The sequence below is a fragment of the Stigmatopora nigra genome, chromosome 1 (genome assembly GCF_051989575.1).
Source record: "Stigmatopora nigra isolate UIUO_SnigA chromosome 1, RoL_Snig_1.1, whole genome shotgun sequence".
NCBI classification, from domain to species: Eukaryota; Metazoa; Chordata; class Actinopteri; order Syngnathiformes; family Syngnathidae; genus Stigmatopora; species Stigmatopora nigra.
Window position 1 is genome coordinate 5,618,212 of NC_135508.1, and position 20,239 is coordinate 5,638,450.

At 36.9% G+C, this 20,239-nt stretch overlaps 1 protein-coding gene across 3 annotated transcripts in view; it reads left to right on the forward strand.

Moving 5' to 3' along the window:
• The first annotated feature begins 11,713 nt into the window (after nt 1–11,713).
• LOC144203487 (neural cell adhesion molecule L1-like protein) overlaps nt 11,714–20,239 on the forward strand; it is a 55,538-nt gene continuing 47,012 nt past the window's right edge. For all 3 annotated transcript variants that reach the window (XM_077726960.1, XM_077726978.1, XM_077726987.1), the window contains exon 1: nt 11,714–11,877. The gene's annotated coding sequence lies outside the window, so the exon portion shown is untranslated. The remainder of the gene's footprint in view (nt 11,878–20,239) is intronic.

The window sequence follows — 20,239 nt, forward strand, 5'->3', positions numbered from 1 at the left end:
TATTTGATGGCCCTAACGTAAAATGGCTAACGAGTGACGACGCCCAACCCCAATGCCAACCTTATCGTTTGGGAGATTAATGGCTAACTGAGGTCCCAAGCTCCTCTAAGTATAAATGCTCTCTCACCACCTGTCATTTCCAGACAGTTAACGTTAAAAGGCATTCACTATAAATTGCTGAACAACTAATGTTACGTAAACTAATTTGTAAATTTGTTCATGTCTCTAATCTGTGTCAATTATTGATAGCTAACATTAATAGCTGGACATTAATGTCACTGCTGACTACATTTTTAAAGATGAGATTTTTTAAACAGTTTTCTTAGAAGAGAAAGATGAGGTTGGTGAGGTATCACTAGTTTGTTCCTAATTCATGTTCAACCACATTGTTTTTGAATGTTTTTTTGCTTATTATGCATTAAACAAGATTCTTCTCAATTAATTAAAATTGGGCTCTATAAAAACCTCTAGTTTTTTAGTTAGTACAATCTTTCATGATTTATTTAAATTTATTTATGCCCCCAATTCAAAATTTACCCTGTCTACTGCCTGTTCTAGCACCCCGGCAATTGTTGAGCTTAAAGGATGTGAGTGATATTCAGTTTAATTTCCTGTACATCTTATTTTCACAAGGATTGCGGGGGTGCTGGAGTCTATCCCAACTGATTTTGGGCACTGGCTGGGAGACATCCTCATTTGGTGGCCAGCCAATTGCAGGGCACAAGGAGATGGACAAACATTTTATCTTCACAGTTATAGCTAGGGCCAATTTAGAGTATTTTACATGCCTATGCTGCATGTTTTTTTTTAATGCGGTAGGACACCAGATTACTCGGAGTAAACCCACATAAGCCCAGGGAAGAACATGCAACCTCCATACAAGAAGGTGGGATCAAACCCTTGATCTCAGAACTGTGAGGCCAACATTCTAAACACTCATCCATGAGTGATAATCTGTACAATATTTGGAGGAATGAAATGTCATAAAGCTTTAAAGATTTTCATAATACCCTTCTTGAAGTACACATCGGCAGATCTGAGTTAGTTTTATACGAACTAAGCTAGTGAACACCAATACATGTGTAGAGGGACTCCATCATGTTGATTACATGTAGTAAAATCTAACATATTAGATGCCCTATTATTGATTTCTCATTTAAACAAATGAGTTTATGTGCAGCTATGTATGTCACTTGTGTCCTTGTGTATATACAATTCATGGCGGCATTTTGAATCATAGTTTTGTGTGGCTATCAAAAAAATCTAATGTTATCATCAGTGGTGTAATGGCTACTAACATTTTCTCTAGAACATGTCATACAAGATAATAAGCACAAGATTATACTGTTGTTTGATATAAAATCTGACATCTTATCTATTGGAGAATCCTTTGCTCCTTTGTCAGACCATCTACAAATGTAGGGTCACAACTGTGTTTACTTCTCAATGATTAAAGAAGGTCAGATGTTTTTTATCCCTATTTTGGGAATTATAAGAACACAGGATAAGGTGCCCTGGCTGGTCAGTGCATACACTAAAATACTTATAGACCATATATATGTAGAACATTATCAAGTAAAAAATGTATTTCATTAATTCATTTTTTGTTCCGCTTATCCACACAATGTTCGCGGGGTGGCTAGATGTCGCAAAGAACTGAATTAGTGGCGAGCCAATCGCAAGACACATTGAGAGAAACAACCAACCATGCTCACGCTACATCCTTTGTTGATTTACAGCGATCAATCAGCCTATCATGCATGTTCTTTGGTAGTGGGAGAAAGCCGACACACATACACACTCAAACATACGTTTAATGTAACTTTACACAAAACTGAATTCTAATTTAGTTTTATTTTTTTTAACTTTTGTTCTCCGGGTTGACTCCACCCGGATGTTCAGCGGGAGTTTTTAAAAGGGTGCCTCTTTTCTACAGAATCAGAAAACTCTTGCCACTTCGCTAGCATGTCTTTGATATCCTTTGTAGCCAGGCGACCCCCCTCTTCGCTACGGAGTTCCCGCAACACCTCCAAATGTTCAATCTCCTAGAGCTCGATTAAATCCTGTGTCATCAGTTCTTCGTAGTGCTTGGCAATTAGATCATTCACATCTGCCTCGTTAACCTACAGCCCCAAGGAATTTCCAAGGGACACCACGATATCATCCATGACAATGAGCAAGCTCTGTGACACGTACCCCACTCTCATATTTTACAATTATTTCGCGCTTAATGTTGATTGTCAACATTCGCCTGTTCTTTGCAAAACTCTAAATTCCACCTGTTTGCTTTGGATCCAATGTTGTTCACTTTGTATTATGCATTGATTAGCAGGGAAAAAACATGGGGAAATGCAAGCACCGCCCAGTGCTCGTAGATATCTGTTATACACGAAAGAGATGTGGCAAAAAAGACGGTGCGCTACAATGATAAACAGCCTCTGATGTCGTAGTCACCTGGCTTTCTCGCATCTCGAAATTTTTCTCGTATCTCAAGCTGCTCGTATGTAGAGGTGCTCATATGTAAAGGTACCACTGTAATCAGGGGGGTCCAAACTATTCCACAAAGGACTGCAGCGGGTGCAACATTTCATTCCAACCAAACAAGCCGATTTTCACCAATCTGATGTTTTAGAAGTGTAATCATTTGGTTGCATTCAGGTGCATGACATTGTAGCAAAAACCTCATTGGTTAAATTGTAAGTGCTGGCTTGGGTGGAATAAAAACCCAGAAACCACAGCGACTACTGAGACCGATTTGCAGACGCCTACCCTAAGCCATTAAAAAAAAGATTTCAAATCACATATCATGTATTGTAAGAGGCACAGTATTTTTCCCAAGAATTCATTTTCACTTGATATGGGAATGTAGCCTGTCCCATTTAGCAAGAGAGTGATGAAGGAAAAGTGCAAATGTTTGCAAGATCTGCAAGAAGGGAGCGTCCCGATATTTAACCCAGTTTTGCAAAGCGAGACTCCGTCACCTGATTTGCTCACTTTGCAGATTGGTTTGCAGACAGCCAGAAGAAAAAAAAACACATTTTCTCCAACTACAGGATTAAATCACTCATTTTAGGAGGCAAAGAGATGAATTATGATGTGTCTGATCGTTACTTTTTGTTCGCTATACCTGTTATGGCATTTCTGGACTTGTACTCAGATATTCAAAAGTTTCTTGTTTTCTTTTCTCCATGTAGTAATTATTTACTGAAAAAACATTTCTATCCATTCTGTTTGTGGTCATTGTTGTTTGTTCTTGCAGACTTGCATGCACTCCATTTGATCCCCTGAGCCCTCTGACACACATTTCAACCGCATAGTTAATAGCGCAATAAATTATTAAGTCCTGAAATGAAATCTTTATCGAATCTATTGGTAGACAGAGAGCATATAACCTACTTTATGATATCATAAAATATTCATCAGCCATGCTTTGAACAGGTAAACCTACATTACACTCAGTTCTCTTCTACCTTGCTTTACAAAGTCTCCAATCGTTATTTTTCTATGATTTTTTCACAGCACAATACAACTCAAATCAGTGCAGTAAAATCAACACAAGCATGTACATTATGCGTGTTCGGGCTCTTTGGGTTTCTATTTGTGTTTTCTTCCTTTTTTTTCCTATTGCCGATCTTGCGCATCCCGTTTCTGGGGACATTAGCTCATTAGCCAGACTGCTTTTGAAAGGCTTTCAGGGAAGACTAATGAGCCAGTGTACCTTATATTGCATACTGCATTTTAATGTTTCATGGTACAAGAAGGATCCATTATATTGAATTTGAATTTATTTTGTCACTAACTACCACATAGGCCACTCAACCCTTTTCCATAATTACTGAATTCTTCTTAAGCTATAATGACACTACAGACTAACTCTGATGTTGTTCTTTATTTGCACAAATACAAAACAAACCAAACAAATGGTGAATATATCAGCTAAAACTTAACAATGATACATACGTAGTTCGACATTTGGTCACAATGACACACTATTATAATGTGCACAAACCAGACTGAGGCTTGAGCTTACCCTTTAAAAGGGGACAAATGTGGTGAAGTTCATAATGACCATTTGCGCTCAATGGCTATTCAGCGTCTTCCTCTTGTGGTGTTATTGAAAAAATGTCACAGTCTAGTGTTTTTAACTCGAAATTGGTATGGACCCACTCCATCCCAACAATACCCCTTCACCGCAGTGCTCTTTTGCTATTTGTGAAATGTATTGATTGAGCATCTTTTTTGGTTGCATTTTACAATTAAACACACTTGTGTGTGGGGACTACTTGCAATTTCTGCTTCAATACCTGCAAACCAAAAGGCATCTTCACACAAGTGAGTCGTTAACAGTTGAATAGCCACCAGTGACGTGCCTCATCTTCACTTTAACACACTTTTGAAGCTGACAATTTAAATGATGAGTCCTTCAAGTTCACAGAAAATGAGGCTCTTATTCTTTGCAACAGTGGGTCACCCTGGCAGTAATTTGGGTGCTTAGTATCTTACTTAAAGAGCCTTTAGCTCTGTTGGTATTGTGTCTCAAGAGCTACATCAGGGCTTATATTATGCCACAGCTTTTACTGAGGGTCCGGAAATCAAGATAACACAGCACCATAAGTTAAAATAAATGAGAAGCCAGTGTTGAGGAGTCTAAAAAGAATAATTTAATTAGTATAATAATCTATTTTAGTATAATTAACCTTTCAAGTCCTTTGGTGTGGCATAATAGTTACTCAAATTGTGGATTAGGACTGACAATGCAGACAAGGCATGGTAAAATTGAAGTCTCAGTGTATGATCCTGGACAGCAAAGGGTGGCTGAGCGAGGGGTCAGAACTGTAGGGAGCTGGGGCAAAGGTACAAAAGATGAGATGTACAGAATGATCAGACAGGTGTAGGTTTCAGAAGCCATGGAGTCCAAAAGCCAGAGCAAAGAAAGAAGATGCGTAGACAGACAAGGATGAGGTCCAGGGATGAGAACAAAAGGGTCATGATAAGGCAGGCAAACAATAGACAAGAGAAGAAAATGAGAAGCCAACCAACTGAAAGCCAAATGAGATGATCTGGCAACATGGGAGAATTCTGTCTGACTTAGGTAGCTGGGTGAAAATAATTGGTGACTTCAGATGTCTAGTGCAGGACTTGTGATAAGGTCAGGCACACTGATCCCCAGCCCGGGGCTCAACGACTTGATATATTGCAAACTGCAAATTTAGTTTAAATGTCCTTCTTTTTTTTTGAGTATTATACATGTTTTTGCTCAACTACTGAATTGCTTAAGCTTTTGTGAGCAATCTTTCATTACGTTCACTCAGTGGAGGTCCGTGCATTTTCTAGTGACGCCTTCAGCAAAAAATATTTTATGGCTATAAAACCTCTACTGCAGCTACCGCTGCGACACATTACAAATAATCAATAATAGCCATATTTTACTCACCAAAACTCATTTTTAACGGATTTAGTGCTGAAAATGTTCGTTCCCGGTTGTGACAGGCTTGTCCAACCTTTCTTAATGATGTCCAGAATCTGATTCTGATTGGTTAAAGCAACAGTCTCATCGACGCTTGTTTAATGTAGCAGAGCCTGCAGAACTGATTGTGAAGGCCTTGAGGCAGATTTCTGACCCTGGCAACATATAATGGCTGACATGTGATTGGTTAAATGCTTCAATATGAAAACAAACATCTGGAAGCAGTGCAACAAGTGGGAAAAGCAATGAAAGGAAGCTAACAACCAATTTGGAATTGTTTAATAAGTATTCATGGACAAATATAATTAACATCAGTCTGTGTTTCAGATATTTATTTTTTAGACCAACAGAGAAGGCTTTGAAGGCCCTGACGGCACACCACTGCGTTCACTGCATAAACTCATGAGATAGTACCATTTGGCCAATAGCACCTTCCTTGATGAGAATTGAACGACAACTGAGGAACTATCAGCCAAGAAATTATTGGATTCAATTCACCTTCCCATTTCTAGGTAACTGAGCAATACGGCCTTCAATATCAGTTTTGCACAACGATCATTGTTTTTCCCAATTGCATTTTTTTCTGGAGTCTTCTATGATATTGCTGCTCTCTTCCAAGCTGGTTTGCCACCAGCTGGTGCCTGTCTTCTTTTTTCTTGTTCAGACAGCCCTGTTTTGCCACCTCTTGTGTTCATTTCTTACTAATCTTTTGCAAAAGGTGCTAGTGATCTGATGAGGTGCTTTGACTAAAGACAAGTAAAGTTAATGACTGATTGATATGCAGGACGTTCATTATACCAGCTTCACAACAGTAGCAATCTACATTAATTGGCACGTTAAACCAGCACTTGCAAAGGAGATTTACTGTTACTACAAGGCAAACACTCTTCTTTAAGCTATTTTTTTTAAATACAAAAGTTCTATTAATCAGTTTTTTCATGTCAAAGGCATATATCATTTTCTAGTCCTTTCACATCTTATCCAAGACGACTAATAGTAATGTTGGAAGAAAGATGCATCTTTTGTTACCATTTTCAATCAGTTATGTCCTTGTTTGTTCATTTCTTTTTTTTTACAAGTACTTCTTTATTTTTTAAATCTATTTTACTTTCCCATTATGCTTTGTTTTTAACCAAAAGTCTGCCCAACTGGGTGCCATTCTTGTTTGACTTACACTTTTAACAAGGCTGAGAATCTGTCCCACAGAGACAGACAAGTGTAGTTTACAACATTCACAACATGTAGGTGGTGTGTTTGCACCCTTTATGTAAGCACGTATGAATATTTAAAGAGTAAAAGTGTCGCTGATGATGATACAAATGTACTATCACCTAAATATTCATTACCTATAAATATTTTATCTTTCGTTTCATGAGAGACGGTGGAGGCAAGAGAGTTATGTAGAGACAAAGTAAGGATGGGATTTTCTGTGTACCTTTACCACATTTGTACAGAACTCATGCTACAGGCTGGCCATTTTCAGCATTGAAAACTGTGTACTGCCTCATAAATTAACTCTCATTTCAATTTTCATTTCATGTCAGCAAACATTAGAATGTAATAATTTGCAAAAGATGGAATTTGTTGTCGGACCATAACCACTAGACCTACCAGGCGTGGACTGGGTCCATGGAAACGATGAGCCCTTAATGAAAGTGGTCATGACAATGTTTTCTATGCTGATTATTTACTCAGTAGGGGTTGGGCTATCTGCTAAATAAACCGAAGAAACGTGTTGCAGCTTGAAAGCCACAAGCTGGCAAATGCTGGTCTAAAAGAATAGAACTCAAGCCCCCTGCTAAATTGTAATAACTAAAACCAACCAGAATCCGAATTCCAATTTTTTATGAACATAATTGATTTCTGGTGGATGAGTGGTTCGCAAGTTGCAGTTCTGGGATCAAGGGTCCAATCCTAGGTTCACTGTGGGGAGTTTGTATGTTCTCCCCAGGCTTGCATAGGTTTTATCCGGGTATTCCGGTTTCCTCCCACATACCAAAAAGCATGCATGTCAGCTGATTGAATACTCTATATTGCTTGTAGGTATGAGAGTGAATGCTTGTCTGTCTCCTTCTGCCCTGCGATTGGCTGGCCGCCAAAACAGGGGTGTCACCTGGGATAGGCTCCAGCACTCCCTGCGACCCTTTTGGGGTACAGAAAATGAATGAATAATTGATTTCTTTCCTTTTTTGTCTTCTATTTAATATACGCTGCTACAGAACAACTACCTAGGTGTCTTTAGCTGCCCTTTTCAGGAAGATGACAATTACCTCGTTCAGACACATGCAGACTTCACATTTTTGTACTCCACCACCTTTCCAACTGCTAACTGTCATTTCACCACAGGAAATCGCACCGCTGGGATCAGTTTAATGGCATGATGCCATGTCCATTCGCTGTTCAAACTCCCCCGCGGCACTGTCTGCCAGCAGCGTGGACCCAAACAAATGAAACTAAGCTTCTCTATAGCACCAACTAACACAAACAACAACAAACTAAACATAACACACTGCATTTTGACACAAAAATAGAGAAAACATTCACTTTACATGCATTGACAGTTTCAACTCGCAGCACAGAGGGAGAAATATAACAATATTAGCTTGTCTTTACATCTCCATGTCATTAACAAATCTATTGACCCAAGAACACACGTCAACTGCTTCATGAATTTTACTGGGCAGATTTTGTCAAAGAAAATTCCATCTCTTTATGCATCAGTGGCTGCCTGCCTGATCTTCTCTTCACTTTTTCCAGAGATGGTTATACACACTACGTTTTTTGAACAATTTTGTGTGTGTGCATATATGTGTGTGTATATGTATGTATGTGTGTATATGTATGTATGTGTGTATATGTATGTATGTGTATATGTATGTATGTGTGTATATGTATGTGTGTGTATATGTATGTGTATATGTATGTATGTGTATATGTATGTATGTGTGTATATGTATGTGTGTGTATATGTATGTGTATATGTATGTATGTGTGTGTATATGTATGTATGTGTGTATATGTATGTATGTGTATATGTATGTATGTGTATATGTATGTATGTGTATATGTATGTATGTGTGTATATGTATGTGTATATGTATGTATGTGTGTATATGTATGTATGTGTATATGTGTATATGTATGTATGTGCGTATATGTATGTATGTGTGTATATGTATGTATGTGTGTATATGTATGTATGTATGTATGTGTATGTATGTGTATATATATATATATATATATATATATATATATATATATATATATATATATATATATATATATATATATATATATATATATATATATATATATATATATATATATATATATATATATATATATATATATATATATATATATATATATATATATATATATATATATATATATATATATATATATATATATATATATATATATATATATATATATATATATATATATATATATATATATATATATATATATATATATATATATATACATACATGTGTGTGTGTGTGTACTTATCTTGCACTCGTGTTCAATAAAATTAATTTATAACCAGGTCGAGGTTCAGACCTCTATTGATGATCAATACTAGTCTCTTCCTAATGAATGCTTTCTCTTTCCTCTTGTCGATGATAGAACGATCTCTTGCGATTAAAAGCAACATGTACTATATTAGCTTGTGTTGAAAAATGCCATGTTGTAATTGTAGGCATAATTTACAATGTACCTGTTTAAAGGTGAACATCTGTTGCAATATTTCCAACTTAACTTGCAAACACATGGGTTATGCAATCATCTACACTTACGTTAAGGCTTTGTTTTATGATATGGATGTATTTTAACTGACTGTACACCAGGCATTCATGACAAAGCTTTAACAGGAAATTTAAAGACATTTTCAAATTAGCAGAGCATTGACCAAAATAAACTCCTCTGACGCTTCCAAAATGCACATTTATATAGTCATTTAACATTTTAATTTCAATTCTTCCCTAAAGCACCATTATTCTAATGAGCACCACTGAATGGGGATTATGCAAGTCTTTTTTCCATCCGCACATTCAACATCCTCTCGAGTCAAATTAATGATTGGGAGCTCCTGGGCTCAACCGCACTTATTAGTCAGCACGCGTTCCAAGTCAGTCTCCATTAAGCATCCATCAGCTTGCTGTTATCTTGTCATCAATTTGCACAACACATTAAAGATTTGATATCAGACACTTGATTGTACTAGTCGACATTATGCAGTCAGTCCTCAAAACCCAGTGCAGCTCTTCTTTTTGATATCTTTCCTCAGATATAATGCAGATGGTCTGTATTTTCCCAGTTGGAGATTTCCAGACATTCAATTCATTGGTGGACTGACTGTATTCCTAAAAGAACTGAAAGAACACTTGATGTCTTTATTTTATCCAAGCAGAAAGATGTGGTATGATATGGTCTTTCTCTCTGTGTAATCTGCATCTAACTGGTCACCAGTATAGGGTGTAGTAGTGCCCTTTTTTCCTGAAGTCAGCTTGTGTAAATATGAATACATAGAAGCAAAAAATCTTGATGAACTTGCCTCCTGAATGCTTTCACAAAATTCCAGGAAGCACACTTGGTCTGCATTCAAGGCAGTCAATATTTAGAATTTTAATGGTAGAGCTAGGGTTTGCACCATAACTAATCATTTGATTTGAAATCAAAGTAAATGTCATTTTCAAATGCACAAGCCTCATAGAAGATATGACTCAGTCTTAGCTAATGTGGATGAGTAGTTAACCCCTTGGCCTCACAGTGGGGGATCTGGGTTCAAATCCAGGTCGGTCCACCTGTATTTAGTTTCCATATTCTCCCAGTGCTTGTGTGGGTTTTCTCCAGGTACTCTGGTTTCCTCCCACATTCCAAAGAGATGGATGGTAGGCTGATTGGACTCTAAATTGCCCCTAGGTATGAGTGTGAGCGTGAATGGTTGTTTGTCTCCTTGTGCACTCTGATTGGCTAGCCACCAATTCAGGATGTTCGCTGGGATAGGCTCCAGCACCCCCCGCGACCCTAGTGAGGATTAAGCGGTCCAGAAAATGCGTTAAATGGGAAGACTGTGAATGGGTGTCAACCTTTTTGCCCATTTTTTTGTGGGCCAGGCCATTTTGAGATGTCACTAGGGGGCATTATCATACCACACGAGACAAGAGTTGCATCAGTTAAATACCTACAAATTTTCACCATGGAAACTGCATACTTACCCACCTAGTTACCTGCTTGTATTTCTTTTATTTATTTTTTTATTCATTTTATAGCCACATCCCAAGGCGAAAGGTAGGTGACCTAAAGACCACACTGCGTTCAGTACATTGTCATTCTTGCTTGAATGTGAAGCTCTCATTTGTAGAGTCCTCACACAAACTACGAACGCAGATAATTATGTATACTGATCGTTTTAAAAAGCTGAAATACTGTACCGTTATGCTACAATCACCCAGAAACACGCTGCTTTCTTCAGAATTGAAGATTGGCTCTGATGGTTGAAACATGCATAGTTGTGAAACGCATTAGCATCAATGCTAACTAGCGTCGAGAGTTTGATGAACAGATAGCAGGGACACGCCTACAAAATCCCAGAATTGACAGGACAAACATTATTTCGTGTTCTCATTATTTTTTTATATTTGTTCAAATTTGCCATGGTTGTTTACAATACTGTTGACTTTTGCACAATCCAACAATTTTAATTTGACTTTAAACAATATGAATACATACACCCCGCTTATATTCTTTCATTTTCTGATGCACTTTATCCTCAATGGGGTCGCAGGGGGTGCTGGAGCCGATCCCAGCTGACTTTGGGCCAGATGCCGGGGACACCCTGAATTGGTGGCCAGCTGATCGCAGAGCAAAAGCAGGCGGAAAACCATTCACGCTCACACCCTTTCCTAGGGGCAATTTAGAGTGTCTAATCAGCCTACCATGCATGTTTTTGGAATGTGGGAGGAAACCGGAAAACCCACGCAGAACATGCAAACTCTACACAGGTAGACAGACCTGGATTTGAACCCAGGTCCCCCGCTGTGTGGCTGATGTGCTAACCACTCAGTAGCCTGAAATATATTTTAGTTTATTCAGAATATGGTAGGTATGCAATGGCTGAGAAATCAAACTCATAGTAGGTCAAATACAAAAATAATGTGACAAAGTTATGGACCAAACCTGAAACTGTTTTTCCTTTCTCTCTAGATGTGTGTGATGCGCTTCATTCGTATGACCGACCATCCATTCACCCATCCATTCATCCATTTTCCGCTTCCTCATAAGGGTTGTGGGGGTCACTGGAGCCTATCCCAGGTGACTACACCCTAGATTGGTCGCCGGTCAGTCACAGGGTACTTTGAGAAACAGATAACCACCAGCGAGAATCAGGCCGGTGCCGACGTCAGGTGAGTGAACCACTACATCCCCAGGCGGCTTAAATGTGATGTGGAATTTTATCATTATGAGGCATTGTCATAAGCATTCAAATAATGTGTCAGCAAATGTTGTTCTTACAGATCAATCGATCAGTAGTATTTTTATACTTTTTAAATGAATGGGAAAAATCATAAATATATATATATATATATATATATATATATATATATATATATATATATATATATATATATATATATATATATATTTATATATATATATATATATATATATATATATATATATATATATATATATATATATATATATATATATATATATATATATATATATATATATATATATATATATATATATATATATATATATATATATATATATATATATATATATATGCAGGTAATAAGCAAAAAAAACTATTGTACTTTTAATAGACATTTGTATTGTTTTTGACATACATTTTTATCAAATGCAGGAAATGAATGTGTGTACCCTTTTCTAATGTGCTTAAGGATTTCCATTTATGGAATGGCATCATGGAAAGATAAAAGCAGTTCCACTGACACTCCTAGTGTGAAAACTAGGCAATGTTCTACAGTTGCACAAGATCATTATTATTCTGCATCTGCATACAAATGACATAAAGAGGAAAAAGAAAATTACTGAGACTAAACCCGTTTATCCAGAAAAGACAATTACATGCATGGCTTTACAGTGCTCATCAGTCAAATGGATGCTTAAGGAAGTGAAGGAAAACTATTAGTTACCCTAAGAATCAGGACAGTTGCAGACACCATAGTCGCACAGACACTTGCAGTGAAATATTTCCCTGAAGCTTAAAGCTGCATGCCTGTCATAGTATTTAAACGTCGTCACACCCACCTCAACACACGCAAACGTAGGCCTTTGGCATGTGTGTCCTTTGACCTCTTTCACTTCCAAAATAGAGGAATGACCTTGTTGAGATGTGAGGTACAGTTGCAGTAAGTGACAGACTCTCTCACATATATACGTTGTTTGCTGTTTATAGAAAAGAAAATTGGATTATAAAAAAGTAACTTGGTCAGGAATGTAGGACAACCAAACAGGACTACGGCTCTTATTTTGGGACACTCCTCAGGAAAACTAAATCGGTAGGCAATGCTTGTTATCATTGATTCTTCCCAAGTAGGAATCTCGGGACAGAATTGTTTTTGTTTGCTTATGGCAGGTCATTCCCTTGTACATTTTGCTGTTTCATTGTCATTTACTGTATAACTAATCATCTTACCTTTCCACCATATGCAATTTGTCGACTAACAGGTAATTTATCCTTGGAAAATATGACACAATATTGGGTGAAGATTAATTGCAGTTTTAATAAATACAATCTGCTTTAGGGGGTGTTTAGATCAGCTAGGATTTAATGTTCCATTTGCATGTGTGATTTACTAATAATTGCTGTAAGAGGTTTCATGAAATAAAAAGAGGAGGAAACTTAAGTCTCTCCTTAGAGGATTATTTTATTGTCTGGGCTTGTTTTGAGCATGGAAATTAAAAGCAGAGCACATTTAAAGAAACTTTATACTTTAGTATAGTATATAGTATTTATATATACATATACACAGTCGTACCTCTACTTACGAAATTAATTGGTTCCAATACTTTTTTCGTAAATGGAAAATTTCGTAAGTAGAGGTGTACTTTATATGTAAATTCTCCAATTCGTTCCACGTTGCTCACACAACAGTGTCCCGATTTTTTATGGAAGACGTGAGGAAACACAAAATAAAGACAGAAAATTATAAGAAAATAATTTATTAATGCCTTAAAATAAAATAAAAACAATAATTTATGCCTGGTGTCACTTAATTATCTCCCTCCGTTGTGTATCCGTGTTTGTCCGGCACATGGCGGCAAGAGCCCGTTCTACCAGCGCCGAAAGCTGTCCACTTTGTAGTACATTTTAGGTGGCTCAGTGGTTAGCGCGTCACCCTCACAGTGGGGGACCTGGGTTCCAATCCAGATCAGTCCACCTGTGTGATCATTCCCAATAAGAAACATCCAGCATATGTTGCCAGATGTCAGACATGCTGTATACACCTATTTATAACAAGAAATATGATAATTGATTCTTAAAGTGCACAATTACATTGGAGTCTCACTTATTGTACTGTTGACTGAAATGGTTAAAAATAGAAATCTCATCGTTAATACTTTATTTATGTTTTTTATGTGTGGCTGTGAAAGGGTTGTAGAGTACAACAACAAAATAGAATATGTATGCTACAATGAGGAAACATAAAGTTAAGTATTGTTATCTACAAGCACCATAAATGCCTTTACAGGCTTGGATGGTGGGGGTCCATACTCAGCCTGGTAATCACTGATGATCTGGTATCCTCCTTAGATGGCAATTCGATATACAGTAAACATTATTCAACCTGCCTTTGCATGAAGAAATATGATCCACATGAAAGGAAATGGTAAGCTTCAGCTTTTCTGATTGCATCTGTGGTGGATATAAAGTATAAATGCCAGGTTTGTGTGACGTAAATGGAGTGGGAATAGTTTTCAGAAACACCAGCAGAATTTATTTTTGTGCATTTAAATGTTTTTTTTTGATGCAATGTAGGTATTGGCATCTAATTGATAGAAAATTGCCGATTAAAACTCAAACTCAAATTCAATTTCCGGCAAAAAAACGTTCTCAAGACAAGTTGATTGAATTTGAACTAGCAGTGAGACCCATTTGAAACTCACCTTTGGAAACAATATGAATACAGTGTTCCCTCGCTACTTCGCGGTTCAGCTACCGCGGACTCAGAGCTTTGCAGATTTTTTGGGGAAAAAAAATACAAATATTACATTGAAACAACATATTTTACAGTTTTTTTGTTATAACATGAATTTCACTCTCTCTACCCGTATTCTATATGGTGTACTATATACAGGGAGGTAAAAAATTGAATTAAATTCAAATTAAGCATTTTTGAAAGGGAATCTCTACATTGCGGAAATTCACTTAACGCGGGTGGTTCTGGTCCCCATTAACCGCGATAACCGAGGGAACACTGTAGTTTGATAGATTAATATCTGCAAGAATCAAAAGATTCACTTCCAGTTAACTTGTTTGGTTCTGGGTGACCAGGAGAGTGAGAGTAAAAAGTGTATGTTTGTGTGATAGTGTGCTCATGTGTGTTTGTTGGGGCAATTTATTGGGCTCCTTTGAGGACAGACAGTGCACGGTTGGAATGCATGTGAAATATTTGCAGTAGTCACTGACTGAAGAGAATACACCACAGTTAACACAGCAGTTTAAAATAGAGGGGTCACTGTCAGAAGATGATTGGGTCATCACTCTGCGCCGCACTCTAGAAAAATGCCATAACGTTTTAAATCAAACCTCCTCCTGCCAAGGCATGAAGCCTTAGTGGGTGCATTTCTCTTGCCAATGCTCAGTTAATGTCTCAAACGACGTTCTTGTTGCCACAGCGTCTGGCTTTGTGCCTCTCAGACATGCTGGCTCCGGATGACCGAGAGCGAAGGTGATAACCAGCATACGCGACAACTGTTGGGTGAAGTCAATGCCTCACACAGGGGGGCACAAATAACTTTGCACTCTGTCTGAATTTGAGTGGCTAAAGCAATGGGCTGTCATGGAGCTTTTTAGAGAAGAGGGCGTTACCCAGTGTTTAAAAAAACCCGTCAATGAATAGTGCGATTGCCTGCTTGAATGTGTTGTCTGTCTCACACACCCTTCGACCATCCCACATAACGTTGTGTGTGGGTGTAAGTAGATACAGTAAACGGTAAGTAGATAGATAATAAGGTGGCTGATATTTCATGCATTCACTGATTGTGCTATGCAGTTTTGCACTGCAACCAGAAAGATGCCCACTGTGACCACTGTAAAATTAAGAAAATGTTGGTGAGTTCAGGTGGGTGCTTGGACGTTTGGTCGCCGGTCAAATGGTGACAGAGAGTTTACTGTTGAAACCAGCTCTCAAAATTATATTCATGATAGAGAGTTTAATATCTAAGAGAGATAGTTTAATATCTAAGTACTCTTGGAAACAGTAGATATTTAGATATTAAACTCATCAATATCATCTTGAGAGCTGGTTTCAACAGTACTTAGATATTAAACAGTACTTAGATATTAAACAGTACTTAGATATTAAACAGTACTTAGATATTAAACAGTGCTTAGATATTAAACAGTCCTTAGATATTAAACTCTCTTTCTTAGATATTAAACTCTCTCATGAGTATAATTTTGAGAGCTGGTTTCAGCAGTAAACTCTCTGTCACCATTTGACCGGCGACCAAAAGACCGGCGACCAAACTTCCGGTCATGGTTCAGGTGCTTACACCTATGTCAATTTTAAACTGATTTTTTTTAGTCAAAAATGTACTGAAAAACTGTAGCTATGTGATCATTGACGAGCACTTGATAGTGTGGCGAAGTCCTAATGGCCAACACAACATAGCTACATAAAAATCAATATTCTGTGACTACACCGATAATAGTGATTCACTTACTCAAAACTAGAGGCTGGAATCCGAGAAATGACCTGTTAAAGGTTGCCAAAGTGCTTTAAAATATAACCAAAGAAGAAGCAGATGAAGAAGAACGAGGGTTTATCTCAAGTGGCTTGGATACTACATTCCTTATCCTTCAAAACATTGAAGGTGACTCAGAAGTTGTTCTCATGCCTTTATATGAAGAAGTCTATTCAAGTGCATCAGGGAACCTTTTATGTACCCTCAGCAAAAGTGTTTTATTTGCTTGCTGGCAAACTCAACCAATCGTGATCCTTTCAATCATTTGGATATTAACCACAGTTTAGCCTTCCATCCTCTGGCTTAAAAGCATTTTTAAACATTTTATTCATTTATTTTTTGGAACAAATGCTGACTTTGAGACAAAAAATCAGAACACAGTGTTAGGAAGTCTCAGGCAAGCAATGAAAACATCAACTCTGTATTCGGTCACCTCTTGTAGATATCTCTGAATTGCCGAACTGTTTTGTTTTGCTCCTAAAACCTGTGGAATAAGGAGCTCCACAGGTGGCCCTTTTGAAAATCAAGCCATGTCACTGTAACTGAACTTGTCTCATGGCACCATTTAGGCTGCTGCATCATATGAAAGCTTTTCACTCATGATAAGAGAAAAGAATTTGGCTGTGACGGCTTGGCTGCTTTGTGCTTACTCGTCCCCTCTGTTAATTCTTGGACGATCGACCACGAGTCCCCAGCAGGCCTCATAAAGCTAAAAGCCGCATCAAAAACGTGTCTTGGCATGTACACATAACTTTCTTTTCTCTGCGGCAAGTCAATCTTTTTTTTTTTTAATATTTCTTTACACATTCCTTTTTACTTTACTTTGTACTTTATACTTTTTACTTTAATGATGAGTGATGAGTACGTTAATACTTTAGTCCTTTTCTTCTGTTTATGTTTCATATGTACTGTTAACGGATGCACTTTTTTATTTGTATCGTATCTTTAGCTGACCCATCTGTCAAATTTTTAAAGTCAATGTGGCCCCCGGTCTGAAAAGTTTGTCCACCCCTGCTTTACATTCAATCATTTGAAAAGTTATAAGGACAATCACACCTGTATGGAAACATCTTTTTGAACAGTAGTCTCTGAAAGGGTTAAGGTTTAAGGAACCGGTTGTTCCTAGATGTTCCCAAACCCATCAAAGGCTTTATCGCAATCACCAAATGTATTCAGAATTTCGGATGAAACCGTGTCGTGGCATGTTAATGTTGCAGACAGAAAAGTGTCAAACTTAGACCTTTGAATCATATTGTACATATATAAAATCCTCCTTTATAAGACTAATTCTATTAGGCACTCAGACTAGAACGATCACTTTCTATCAAATGGCTTCAAAGATACAAAATGAAAATGAGGTCTTTACATATGCATAGGAATACCTTTCTCAGCACTTTGAACTTATGGTAGCTGTCTCATGTAATTTAGACCTACCTGCTCCATGAGCACTACTGGACCGGGGCCAAAACATTAATTAACAGATTAGATGTAAATCAAGTTGGAAGAAGCTGAGCTCATCATTTTAGTGAAATGGCTAATAATGTGCCTCAGTGGAATTCAACACTGTCCTAATGGCATATTCCTAATTAATAATAACTATTCTGAAACCAGCATTTTCTGTGAATCAACTAAATCATGCCTCTTATGATTTATGAAAGAGAATGGATAGACTCAAGCACCCCTGTGACCCATGTGAGGATAAGCAGTGCAGGAAATGAATGACTGTTGAATTTATAGGACTCTAAAATACAGTAAAAAAGTATTTTGCTCTTGTCTAATGGAAATGGTTGAGAACAGTTGTGTGACTCAACTTATTTTCCCCAACATGTTAAAACAGCCACAACTATTAGCAGTGTTTTATTACATTTTATCACAGAAGTTCATGACGCAGATAGTTGGGAAAATCTGTTAAATACTTTCTTTCCATTCCACATAACCTTTTAGTTTTCTTTATTTGGTATTTTTGTAGAAAATATAATAATAATCTTGGCTCCAACTCTTCAGTCGGATCTGCTAAAAAAGTGCATAGGGTTTCTCTGATCTCTCTGTTACCATAGTGCAGATGGAACATTTCTGAATAAAAAGAAAAGAAGGTGTACTAAAAAGCTGATATTTTCAGTGTTTAAAATGCAGAGTAAGTGCCCACAGTGTGTGTATGCGACAAGACTGGGCAGGTGAAGAGAGCCTTCATTACTTTCTGTAATTTGAGCCCTTTGAAAGTGAATGTTAATCCACAGGATTGATACACAGCTGCTCTTTTCAAACAACACAAAGTGGCGTTCATCACAAATAATCTTGTGATTGAACGTGAACATAATTTTTATATTATAAGTAGCACCTGAATAATATATATATATATATATATATATATATATATATATATATATATATATATATATATATATATATATATATATATATATATATATATATATATATATATATATATATATATATATATATATATATATATATGAATTTATTATTTATTAAGGAAGAACAACAATTAACTAGATGGGGAATCTTCAAATATGTGTAAACACACATTAGCAATACCACAAACGATTTGAAGTCTGCTTTTAATTTTGGAGTTATCCATTAAATATGCAGTGGAAACCAATTTATACTTTTAACTATATACTTTTGGAAATGTAATTCACCATTTACTCAAAGTACAGGAAATCCTGTGTCTAAGTGTGAGTTGTTTGTGTGAATTCCAGGCGTGATTACATGCTTGTTGACGTGTTCAGGGATTGCAAGCAGATACAAGCCACACTACACTGACAAGGAAAAACTAATGGAAATATTCTAAGTGGCCTAGATAGTTAGTTGGACGTGCTAACCACTCATGCACTGTGCTGCATTTATTTTAAATATACACAACAACAACAAAAATTGGCATTTTTGGCTACACTTTTGTTTACTCCGCTCAGGGTTGCTTTTAAAGTTGGGTAAATAGATGAGACTTAGCACCATGTGTCAAATTTGAAGACTCTTTACCCATCAAAGGATCCAAACAATTTGTATTTTACAAAAAAAGAGACATTTGAGAGGAAGTTTTAATCACAATGGTTCAAACCAAAATTTGTGTGTTGCTTTAAGCTCTTTTATATGTACCTTTCATAAGTGCCTGTGCTTGTAGAGAGTCAATCACTCATGTGCCCATGGCCACAAAGACTTTTAAATGAAACTCTTTTGTCAATGGTTGATTTTACTTGTTCAATAATGATTGATTTAACGATTTTCTAAGATGTAAAGCTATGCATTTGTGTGCTGCAGGTCATGTACAGCAGAATCACCATATTGTATCTGCAATCTTTGCTAAAGTAACCGAGATGTAATTATCCGAATAACGCTGAACAGGATGTACATCAACCTTGTTAGACAGTTGTAGTCTGATTCATCAGTCAGGATAAAGTCATAACTCACAACTGATTTTGCACAATCATTTGTAGATTTTTTTTTTAAAAACACTTTAATCTGTAAAATAAAAATGATTTAAAAGCACTGCAAAAGAATAAATAATATTTCATTACTGTATTTTCACGCCTATAAGGCCCACCACATTATAAGGTACACCGTCAAAGAATGGCACATTTTAATTTTTTTCCATATATAAAGCACACTGGATTATAAGGCGCCCTGTCTATTTTGGAGAAAATTTAAGACTTTTAATTGCACCTTATAGTCGTGAAAATACGGTAAGTGGAAATCAGTAGGACATGAAAAAAAAGGGGCTTCAAAATGGTGCAAACTGTTTTCTCTGCTGTCAAATAATGTGGGCGTGTCCTCTATGTGTACCAACAATGGGAGGGTTCTGCAATG